This window comes from Aethalodelphis obliquidens, unplaced genomic scaffold (genome assembly GCF_003676395.1).
Source record: "Aethalodelphis obliquidens isolate GAN/ISIS:26980383/991018 unplaced genomic scaffold, ASM367639v1 scaffold4, whole genome shotgun sequence".
Lineage (NCBI taxonomy): Eukaryota > Metazoa > Chordata > Mammalia > Artiodactyla > Delphinidae > Aethalodelphis > Aethalodelphis obliquidens.
In genome coordinates this window covers 1160379-1172578 of record NW_020837948.1, presented here as the reverse complement: position 1 = coordinate 1172578, position 12200 = coordinate 1160379, and positions in this window count along the sequence as shown.

Sequence of the window (12200 nt, the reverse complement as noted above, 5' to 3'; positions counted from 1 at the left end):
GGCCTTTTACACCCCTGGCTCACTGGCATGTTGGTAGCTTTAATGCTCCTTCGGCCATGATATGAACACCCAAAGCCATCTCCCAGGACCCTCGTGGCCAACACTGCACGACAAGTCACCATTGACAGGAGTGCCTGGAGATACACACAGGGGACCGGGGGCGCTGCCTGACTCCCCCGCCACTAGCTGCCATCTCAGATGCTGCAGCCTCATTTCAGAGGCTGCTGGCTTTGAAGCGCTCAGCCCAGTCAGGCGGGAAGCTGCAGCCTGTGTGGGGGAAGGGGGGCAGTCACGAGGTTTCCCTGCATCAGCTGGGGCAGCTAGGACCAGGCAGGCCCCGTGCTGACCTTTGTCCACAGCCTGAACCTCTCCTTGCTGCGAGGAGTCAGGGGGGCTGGACCTCACCCCTTCCTGCTCCTCTGAGCTTGGCTGGGGTGGGGGGCTAAAAAGGAGACCTGGCCCCCGGGACCAATGAGAGAGACAAAGTCTGAAGGGAGAGGCACAACCTCAATTCCATAGGGAGCCCAGACTTTGGAGACATGGCCTCTGCCTTCAGGGAGTTTTCAGTCTGAAAAGTACTAGCTTTTCTGAGCCTCACTTTGTCCATCCAGGAAGTGGGGATGGCAGTTTAGTTTGTTGTGAAGGTTCTGGAAGTTATTGTGGTAGAGGAGGACCAGGATTAACATGGGCATCATACCCCACGAGTAGCTATAGCATTTATGGGGATGATGATGATGATGGTGATGGTGACAGGCAACAGTTACCGGGCACTTACTGGCCCTCAAGTGCATTCTTTACCCGGTTATCCCATTTAATCCTTCTGAGATGTCTGGGAGGCAGCTACCATCATCACTGCCATTTTTTTTTAAAACAACTTATTCATTTACTTATTTATTTGGCCGCGCCACGGGGCGTGTAGGATCTTAGTTCCCCAACCAGGGATCGAATCTGTGCCCACTGCAGTGGAAGCTCCGAGTCTTAACCACTGAACTGCCAGGGAAGTCCCATCATTGCCTCTTTTTTTTTTTTTTTTTAAATAAATTTATTTATTTATTTTTGGCTGCATCGGGTCTTCCTCGCCGCGTGCGGGCTTTCTCTAGTTGCGGCGAGTGGGGGCTACTCTTCGGTGCGGTGCGCAGGCTTCTCATTGCGGTGGCTTCTCTTGTTGCAGAGCACGCGCTCTAGGCCTGCAGGCTTCAGTAGTCGTGGCTCGTGGGCTCTAGAACACAGGCTCAGTAGTTGCAGTGCACGGGCTTAGTTGCTCCGTGGCACGTGGGATCTTCCCAGACCAGGGCTCGAACCCATGTCCCCTGCATTGGCAGGTGGATTCTTAACCACTGTGCCACCAGGGAAGTTTCCCATCATTGCCATTTTTAAATGAAGAAACTGAGGTTCAGTGAGATTGACTTGCCCGAGGTCACACAGTTAGAGAGTGAGGGGCATGGAGGTTTGATGCTGCTCTTAAGGTTTCCCAGCAGGCCCTGAAGTTATATGAGGATGGGGTCTCACGGTGGAGGCCTAGGGGTAAGACTCTACCATGGCTGGTAGTGGCACTGATTCTGGGGTCCCCACACGCTGAGCCCTACGCTGGCCTTGGTGACAGTGGCTGAGGTGTGTCCATGATGGGGGTGATGAAGTGTATCCTTTGTCAAGGTGAACCAAGAACCTGCCTCCACACTTTTGAATTTGGTCCTCACAGCAGTCCTGTGAGGTCAGCAGCGTGGGAATTATTCTTATTTTACAGATGAGAATACTGAGACTCAAGAGTGTTGGGAGTCAGTCTCCTAACCAAGTCAGAAGGTAGTGAGGTCTTGCTCAGATGAGAATACCCATGGGGATATTCTTCCTGCTAGAGGCAGGTAAGTGTCCTCAGGTCACTTCAGAACAAAAGCCCTCCCTGGTTACCTTCCCCACCCCTGGGTTGCTGGCACTGTGACTGAGGGCAGGGGCAGGTAAGGAGAGGGTGCGGATTCCCAAGAACCAACTCCCAATAGCAACAGCAGTGTTAACAGTTGACATGTACTGGACCCTCACTTTGGGATAGGCGTGGTGCTTATGTGTGTTTGTGTAGCCAGTGCTTCAGGCCGCCGCTGCCAGCCAGCACGAATAGGCACAGGAATTCAGTTCAAATAAGCCTGTATTAGTGAGCACCTGCCATGTGCTAGGCACTGGGCTGGGACAGAGCGATACAGGTGAGAACAAGGGCAATAACTGAGAGGCAGGTGTGAGATAATGGTGATAACTGATAACGTACAGGAATGGCTAGACTGTGGGGACACAGGCACAGGGCCCCTAGTGTCTAACTGAGGCGCTAGGAAAGATTTCTCCGAGTAAGTAATGTCTAAGCCAAGGACTTAGAGTTCAGTAGGATTTAGCCAGACAAAGAAGAAAAGGCGTCAGGGAAGAGTTCTAGGCTTTGAGGACAGCCTAGAACCACAGAGGCCTGAAGGTAGAAGGGGAACAGCCTATCTGAGGAACTTAAGGATGCTAAAGGTGGCAGAGGGTGGAGGGGGAGAGTGGGTAGAGGGAGGGCAGATCATTGCTTAAGGACACTTCAGGCCAGGATAAGAGGTCTGGTCTTGACCCTGTGGCATAGGGGCCCACTTATCCTGCTTCCTGTCCCCTCTGCCACGTGGTACTCTCCTATCTTTAAGACCCTTTTGCATCAATTGGATTTGTCCAATACCTCTGAGCAGTAGGTGGAGCAAGGATCACCATACCCATCTTACAGATGAAGAAACTGAATCTCAGAGGTTATTGCATTGGCCCATTTTACCCGGCTGGTGAGAGGGGTATTGGGCCTGGGCCCGAGACCTCTTCAGCCCAGCACTCTGCCAACGACCTGGACTATTTGCAGGACGTCAGTGTGGATTGGGATGGTGGTGTGGTGCGGGGTAGGGGCACAGTCTGGTTTGGGGAAGCCCTGGGAATGGAGGGAGGGTGAGGATTCCCCCTCCCCAAAGCTCCAAGCTGGAGAGGACTGCTGCCGCCTCCCTCTTGCAGTCCCCAGTGGCTGGCTGGGGCTGAGTCAGCCTGGATGAAGTCACCTACTTCCGTGCAGCCTGTGCCCCCTGACCTGGGAGGCGCCTGCCAGGGGCACCAGCTGAGCAGGAGGACGGTCTGGGCAACTCTCCAGGTCTTTCCATCGCAGCTGATTTAGGGGGGCTGGAGGTGTCCGGAGCCGTCAGAAGCAGCTGGGTGTCTGGGGCTGCGAGGCCCATAAGTCATGCCACCACCCGCTGTTCCCTGCAGTGCTCCCCGAGAGGTCTGTGATGAATCGCCAGAGACTGGGCTCATCAAAATCAGTTTATGCCAAAGGGAAATTAATTTCTGCCACTCTGAGTTGGGGTGTGGGGAAGGGAAGGGCAGCTCCAGAGGCAGGCCAGTGACAACACTGCAGGGAGGGGAGGGATCCTACTGTGTGGCCATGGTGGTCCTCGGCTAGGGACCCTGCCCACTTCAACTGAGGGGATGATTGAGGCTTCAAAGGAGTCTCCTAATCTTGGGGAGAAGAACCCAGATTTTGTTCTTTATTAATTTTTTCTCCCCTCCCTCCCTATTTCTGTATGTATTTATTGAGCACCTGCTATGTGCCAGGCACTGTTCCAAGGTGGGGACACAATAGTGCACAAGACAAAAATCCTGCTTTCACAGAACAGACATTCTGGTCGGGTAAGACAGACAGACTGGTAATAGGTAAAGAAGAAAATACTAGACGGCAAGAATACTAGGTGACTATTAAGATAGGGTGATATGGCCAACTTACCCAGCATGATCAGGGAAGACCTCTCTGAAGAGGAGACAGGTAAGCTGACACTTGAGTTTCGGAAGAGGATAACCCATCAGTTGTGAAGCAAATTTTCTGAAAATCTAGTGCTGTTGGGGGCTGGGGTAGGAAGAGTGCATTTCAGGGGAAGGAACCAGCAGATGTAAAGGCAGGCAACCCCCAGCCAAGCACTCCCCTCATGAGGCTGGGCTGCTGACTGCTGCCACCTGAGCAGCTCAGCCTAGGCCTGGCTATGTGGGCGGCTGGGGGGCAGGCTCAGTAAATGGCTCTGTTGCCTGGACTGTCTCTCTTACTAGGGGGAGAGTTCAGTAATTTAATATTACAATTTAATATGTTAGAAACAAGCCTGGATTACTTATAGGGGAATTTACAAGACTCTTTTTATTTTTAATTTTATTTATTTTTGGCCACGTTGGGTCTTGGTTGCTGTGCACGGACTTTCTTTAGTTGTGGCGAGTGGGGGCTACTCTTCGTTGCGGTGCATGGGCTTCTCCTTGCAGTGGCTTCTCTTGTTGCAGAGCACGGGCTCTAGGCACGTGGGCTTCAGTAGTTGTGGCTAGCAGGCTCTAGAGCGCAGGCTCAGTAGTTGTGGCATGTGGGCTCTAGAGCACAGGCTCAGTAGTTGTGGCATGTGGGATCATCCTGGACTAGGGCTCGAACCCATGTCCCCTGCATTGGCAGGCAGATTCTTATCCACTGCGCCACCAGGGAAGTCCCCCACAAGACTCTTCTTTAAAAATAAAACAGGAGATGTCAAAGAAACCTTGGGTGGGGCAGCTGGCCCTGAGTCAAGGATCTGCTTTCTCTCTTTTTGAACCCTAGGGCTCCTTTGTGGTTAGGCAGGGGCGGCTGGGGGTCAGTCGTTTCCCAGCCCAGCTTGAATCCCTCTGCCAGGAGTTCCTCTGTGGCTCCGCATTGCCCAGTCACAAGAACCTCAGGCTGGGCATAGTGCCTGTCTGAATCCTCAGAACAACACTGTTAAACAACTATTGTTATTTCCATGTTACAGGTAAAGAAACTGAGACTTGGAGAGGGGAAGAGAATTTTCCAAGGTCTTACACCTGATTAGTGGCAAAGCCGGTATTCAAACTCACAGCCTGGGCCATTAATCTTCACTGCCTTCCCTATGGCCACGTCGTGTCATACTTACCTGCTCTTGACCCACTTTCCATAATCCTGCGTTCCACAGACTGCATGCCGCACGGGTTCCTACCTCAGAACCTCTGCATGTGTGGTTCGCTTCACCTGGAGTCCCCTGCCTCCCCATCTCTGTTGAAACCCTAACCATTTTTCATGGTTTTGTTCAGCTTCTTCCCCTTCTGTGAAGTCATGTGCTTTTTCCCACAAGCAAGGGGGCTGCCCTTTATCTCTTATGCATCATAGTTCTATTTGCCCTACTTTCTGAGCCCTTATCACACATATTTTGTGTGCCCAGAGATTGGAGGGTGACAGACCAGGATTTAGGTTCACGTCTCATTTCTTCTCTTTATTTTTGTTGTGCCATGTGGCGTGCGGCATCTTAGTTCCCCGACCAGGGATCAAACCCAGGTCCACAGCAGTGAAAGCGCTGAATCTTAACCACTGGACTGCCAGGGAAGTCCCCATGTCTCATTTCTGTCACATGGCTCTTGGGAGGGCAACAACTTTGTCTCAGGTTCTTCATTAGTATGGTAGGCCTACACCGGGGAGTCAATAGATGATGAATTAGAAACACTCAGTATAGGGTCTAGGTAGCACTGAAAAAATGGCAACCGTTGTTACAGAGCATCTTCTAGCCTCAGTTTCTTCATCTGAGTAAAACGGGGGAAATACAGTAATTCAATGTTCCCTTGTAGGTGGTCATAAAAGATGACAAAGGGTGTCCGCTGTGTCTGGCACACAGTGAGTTGGTGTTCAGCCAGAGAGGGCAGATCTAGGGATTCACCACATCTGTCTCCCTCACGGGTCCAGCCCAGGGCTTTGTGGCTCGGAGCATATTTTTTTCAGTTGAAGTTGAGGTGGATTTACATTTCCAAATGATTTGGGCTCATTCAGTCCAGGCAGCCCTCACACCCAGCCAAGAGGTTGAAATGGCTCCCACAAAGTCTCCGTCATGATCATAACAGCAATTAATTTTTTGATATGGGCAGTTGGCGTTTTCATTTTATGTAAAGCACTTTTGGAAAACTTTGCTGTTTTTACTGATCTGTAATGTATTACTTAAGTACAAACAGCGGCTGCACAGGCAGCTTTAAGCAAAGCCCTCAGCTCCCTTGCAAACAGACTGCTACCTGAAGTCCTTCCTGAGGAGAAATTTGGGAGCTCCCTCTATGCAGCCACCCCCCACTCCCACCCTACCTTGGTTATGAAGGAAATTCTCTGAAAACTCTGCCCTTTAGTGGCTGGGGGTGGGGTGGGGGTAGGTGAAGACCCCCAGCTCCTTTTACAGAGGGAGGCATTGTCTTCAGTTAACCTTCACAGGGGGGAAGAGGTCTGAACAGCATTAACAGAAAGATGGGCTGGGGATTTCCCTGTTGGTCCAGTGGTAAAGAATCCTCCTTCCAATGCAGGGGAAGTGGGTTCGATCCCTGGTCGGGGAACTAAGATCCCATATGCCACGGGGCAACTGAGCCCATGAACCACAACTACAGAGCCCATGTGCCCTGAAGCCTGCGTGCCACAACTAGAGAGAGAAAACCCCGCATACCACAATTAGAAAGAAGCCTTCGAAGCCCGCACGCCAAGCCCACACATGCAACAAAGACCTGACACAGCCAAAAAAATAAAGAAAATAAATAAATATTTTAAAAAAAAGCATATGACACAATAAAATCATTAAAAAAAAAAAAAAAAGAAAGAAAGATGAGCTGACCCAGGGGCCAGCAGGAAATCTGCTTTCAGGTGGGGCAGGGGCTGTGCCCAGAAACCAATGGGGTCTCTGTCCCTAAAGACCTGTAACCTTTCCCACCCCACTCTTCAGGCCAATTTCAGAGCTGGGAAGACTGAGATTGACATTCCAGTGGCACCCATCTTGGAGCTATTTCTCTGGGGAGTTGATCCCACTTTCAAAGTACAGAGACAGCCAACGGGAGGTGGGGGCTTGGTTTTGTGTCCTTTTGGGCCCACAGCTGATGGAAATGGAGCTTCTCAGAGGAAGAAGCTCTGTCCAGAGGGCAACCCTGAAGTGTGAGGTGCCTGCAGTCTGGCTTGTCTACTGGGTACCCAGGTATCCCTCCCCACTGGTTGGGGTCTGAGCATCAGTTTGGCAACATTGAATGAGAGCTGGAGAAATTATCCAATAGTTTGGAAAATTGGATATAAGAAGAGAGAAATGGGGCAGCGGACCGTAAGAAGGCTCTATCTTTTAGTTCATGGTACCTGAGGATTTCAAGAGACTTTTGCCTGGAGAGACATAGAGACCTGGGAGCAGCTGGGCCTCTGGGTGTTCCTGTGGGGCCTGGTGGCCCCTCTACCCTCCTCAGTTTTCCACAGCCCCATATACTCAGGGACAGCAGAGGCCTTGCTGTGAGTGACAAAGTAGATGGTGTGTGGCCTTGGGAGGGGAGAGAACTCCTAGGGCCTGTCTGGGCAGCCCCTACCTCCTCTCCCCTTGGGTATTGGGAGTCTAGCCATCTTTATTGAGCTTAAGGTTATTCAGTCAACAGTGTTTCTTGCGAGTCCCCATGGCCCGGGTTTGTGTTAGGAGCTGGGCCCCTGAGTGCCCCAAAAGTGTGTCCCCTCAAGGGACTCACCATCAAGAGAGGGGGGCCAAACCAGTGGACAGCTCATTGCATCCCAGACATCTGAGCTTGGGGATGCTCACAGCAAAGACCCTTAATCTGGTCTGAGAGGCCAGGGAAGGCTGCGTGGAAGTAACTTGTTGGATTCCACTTACAGCTCCACCTCTTGCTAGTTGTGTGACCTTGGAAGAGTTTCTTTTTTTTTTTTTTTTTTACCTTCCTGTGCTTTACTTTCCTCATCTTTAAAATGGGAATAATAACACCTACTTCAAAAGACTGTTGTGAGGATTCAGTGAATTAATACATGTAAATATCCCTGAAAACAGTGCCTGCCACACAGTAAGTATTCTGTAATTTTTTTTTTATAAATTTATTTATTTATTATGGCTGTGTTGGGTCTTTGTTGCTGCGCACGGGCTTTTCTCTAGTTGCGGCGAGCAGGGGCTACTCTTCGTTGGGGTGCGCAGGCTTCTCATTGTGGTGGCTCCTCTTGTTGTGGAGCACAGGCTTTAGGCGTGCGAGCTCTAGAGCGCAGGCTCAGTAGTTGTGGCGCACGGGCTTAGTTGCTCTGCGACATGTGGGATCATCCTGGACCAGGGCTCGAACCCGTGTCCCCTGCGTTGGCAGGCGGATTCTCAACCACTGTGCCACCAGGGAAGCCCTCTGTAAATTTTAAATAAAGAATAAAAACAGGGAATTCCCTGGCGGTCCAGTGGTTAGGACTCTGCGCTTTTACTGCCGAGGGCTCGGGTTCGATCCCTGGTCAGGGAACTAAGATCCCACAAGCCATGTGGCCAAAGAAATTAAAAAAAAACCTACCTCTTGGATGAGTAGTACTTGGCAAGCATATGGATAGGAAAGAGTGTCCTCGGCAAAGAGAAAAAGGGCTTGGATGTGGGGAAGCAGGTTCCTCCAAGGGTCTCCCTTCTGTGTCACCTGGTGGGGGTGACAGTGGCTGTCCGGGTCTATGATTTGGGCTGGTAACTTCACCCCCATCCCCTCCACCACCAGAGTGTGGTCTTGGGGCCTGAGATGCGACTGAGTCCGTGGGCTGTGATGTACCCACTCACCTAGTCCTCTACTAGTCCTGCCAATGTTTGTGAGCCCAGCCCTGGCTGGGCAGTGCTGGGCATTCTCATGTGGGCAACTGGAGCTCCCCGTTTGGTGGGAAGCCCAGGGGTCAGGAGGGCTTCTTGAAAGAGGTGCTCTCTGAACAGTGTCCTAAAGGAAAATGAACACTTTCCCAGACAAGGGGAGCAGGGAGTTCCAGGCAGAGGGCACAACCTGTGCAAAGGTTGGAGAGATCCCAACTCAGGAGAAACAAAAAGACCTTGGGTGGAGTTTAAGTGCGGGGCCTGGGGAGCCCCACTTTTGGTCGGTTTTATCAGGAGGTTTGGATTGTCCTCCCTTTGCCCTCTAGCCCCAGCAGGGGTGGTGGCCTAAGAGGTTAAAGTCCCGTCCTGCTCCAGGGACAGCCCAGGAGCTGGGGGTAGGGGTGCCAGTTGCCCTGTGCCTCCCTCCCACTCCAGAGCCGGGAGGGTTTGGCAAAGCAACAAGGCAGCCTTTGTGTGTCTCTGTGGGTCTAGGCACGTCTGGCCCAGCCTAGGCGGCTGCTGGTTTCAGTGCCCTGTGATCCTGGCCACGCGGGGTGGGGTAGGGCATCCTCAGGGTCCACACAGTGTGACTTCCTGGTGTCCCCAGCACCCCCACCAGGGCTCCCCAGGTGAGGATGCCTGTGCCACGGAGTGCATGGCCATGTGTGGGGCTGGCAGTGAGGATACAGAGCAGGTAGAGGGCGGGTGGAGGTGTGCGGGGAGGTGGGGGATGGGAGCCGGGGACATCCCAAGGCTCCTGTGTGCCGCAGCATGTGCCTGAGGGGGTACTCCTGGGTGAGTCTGTGAGTGTGCATTGGGGTGAGGACATGCTTCGGGGTGTGAGGGTTTGGGGTGGAGCACATGAGCAGCCCCCAGCCTGCTCAGAACAGAGCACTGCTGTCTCTCCCCTTAGCGCCAACAACGAGGCCTCTCTCTTGGCGCATAATGTCCCCTCTGTATTGTCTGCTGCTCAGTGGTGATGGTAATTTTAAGGCTCAAATCCTTTTCTCGGGTGCTGGGGGGAAGGATGGAGGCCGTCTGGGGAGGGCCAGTGCTCCCGGGCTGGGTGTCAGCCTGTTTTCAGGGGAGGTCTGTTGTGTGCTTGGGGTCTCCCCCTACACACTTACCACCCTCCCAGGGGCAGCAGAGGGAAGTCAGGTACTCCCAAAAGCCTCTTCGGAAACCCCCCTAACCCCCCCCAAGTCACGTGCTCTGCCCAGCTCCAAGCCCTCCCCCACTTAGACTTCAAGGCCTGGGGGCTGAGACCTCTTCAAAGGAACCAGCTCTCTTAACCCCTTTTAGTTAATGCCTGTCTCTGCTGATCTAGATGTTTCTTCATGTTTACCCCTAGTCTTTCCTGTTGTGGAAGCACTAGCCCAGCAGTTGGGAACCTTTTGCTCTCAGGACTCCTTTACAGGCTTGATAATTATTGAGGACCTTGAAGAGCTTTTGTTTATGTGGGTTCTATCCATCAAGACTTACCATATTAGAAATTAAAACAAAATTTAAAAACATGTATTTGTTTTTTGAATTTGAATATTCATTAAAAAAATAACAGTAATGGGGACTTCCCTGGTGGCACAGTGGTTAAGAATCTGCCTGCCAATGCAGGGGACACGGGTTTGAGCCCTGGTCCGGGAAGATTCCACATGCCACGGAGCAACTAAGCCCATGTGCCACAACTACTGAGCCTGTGCTCTAGAGCCTGCGTGCCACAACTACTGAGCCCATGTGCCACAACTACTGAAGCCCACGCGCCTAGAGTCTGTGCTCCACAGCAAGAGAAGCCACCACAATGAGAAGCCCGTGCACCATAACGAAGAGTAGTCCCCGCACAGTAACAAAGAGTAGCCCAGGTGCACAGCAGCAAAGACCTGACACAGCCAAAAAAAAAAAAAAAAAACAGTAATAATTCCATTACAAGTTAACATAGATAATATACTTTTATGAAAAATAATTTTATTTTCCGGAACAAAGCAAAATTAGCAAGAGGAGAGGTGTTATCTGTACATTTTTGCAAATCTCATTAATATCTGGTTTAATAGAGCAAAAGGCCCCCTTGGGGCTGGATTCTCACATCTGCTTTTGCTTTCAGTCTGTTGTGGTATGTTTTTGTTGTTGTTGTAGTATATGGGGAAAACTTGGCCTCACACAGATTTCTGTTTGGAAAGTGAGGAGTATTTTCATAGCCTTTCCAGATAATTTGATACTACACCAAAACTTGACAAGTGGTAATTTCTTAAAGGTTAGTTGCCATGAAGAATCTGAAATCCTATCAGTGAGCCTTTTATATTCTGTTACATTAAAGTCCATTTGTCTATCTTGCCCTTTGAATAGATCTTTTGCTCATGCATAATTTTATAACATTATGCATTGATAATTTAGAAAACATTAGTTCACTGAGTCATGCAGATCTCTCAAATGTTAACACGTTTCATTATATAATATTAAATAATCACACTGATATCACCATCAGTTTCATCAGAAATGTACCAGGGAGGGAGTTCCCTGATGACGCAGTGGATAAGAATCCGCCTGCCAATTCAGGGGACATGGGTTCGATCCCTGGTCTGGGAAGATCCTACATGCTGCAGAGCAACTAAGCCCACACGCCACAGCTACTGAAGCCCGCGCACCTAGAGCTAGTGCTCTACAAGAGAAGCCACTGGAATGAGAAGCCCACGCACCGCAACGAAGAGTAGTCCCTGCTCGCCGCCACTAGAGAAAGCCCGTGCACAGCAGCAAAGAACCAATGCAGCCAAAAATAAATAAATAAATAAAAATAAGATGATTTGTAAACATTAAAAAAAGAAAACAAGAAATGTACCAGGGAGCTTTCAAGCTTATGGTGACCTATACAAGTATTCCCAAATTCAAATTTTCATTTAAAAAATAGAATTTTATCATTGGCGATAAATACTGTAGTTGTTTTCCTTGAAGTGACAGGCTCACTTGATTGTTTTTGAGAGCATAGATGCCAAATATCCAAGTCTAAAGTTTGTCTGTCTTTCTTGTCGAGTAGAAATGGTCCTCCATAAAAAAGCAGCTAGTTCAGCTTGTAACTCAAACAACTGCAGAAGTGCTTTCCCTTGAGGCAGAAATCATAATTTGGTATGTTACAGACTGTTTTGTGTGAATTTCCCATATCATCACACACAATGTTAAGTAGATGTGTATGCAAGGTTGAGATTTTAAAAAAAATTTATTTCATTATTTTATTTGTTTTATTTTTGGCTGCGTTGGGTCTTCGATGCTGTGCGTGGGCTTCCTCTAGTTGCGGGAAGCAGGGGCTACTCTTCATTGCGGTGCACGGGCTTCTCATTGCGGTGGCTTCTCTTGTTGCGGAGCACAGGCTCTAGGCGCGTGGGCTTCAGTAGTTGTGGCACGCGGTCTCAGTAGTTGTGACTCGGGCTCTAGCGTGCAGGCTCAGTAGTTGTGGCGCACGGGCTTAGTTGCTCCACGGCATGTGGGATCTTCCCGGACCAGGGCTCAAACCCGTGTCCCCTGCATTGGCAGGCGGATTCTAAACCACTGTGCCATCAGGGAAGTCCCCAAGGTTGAGATTTAATAAAATCACTAATTTTACTGCCTCACTTCAAC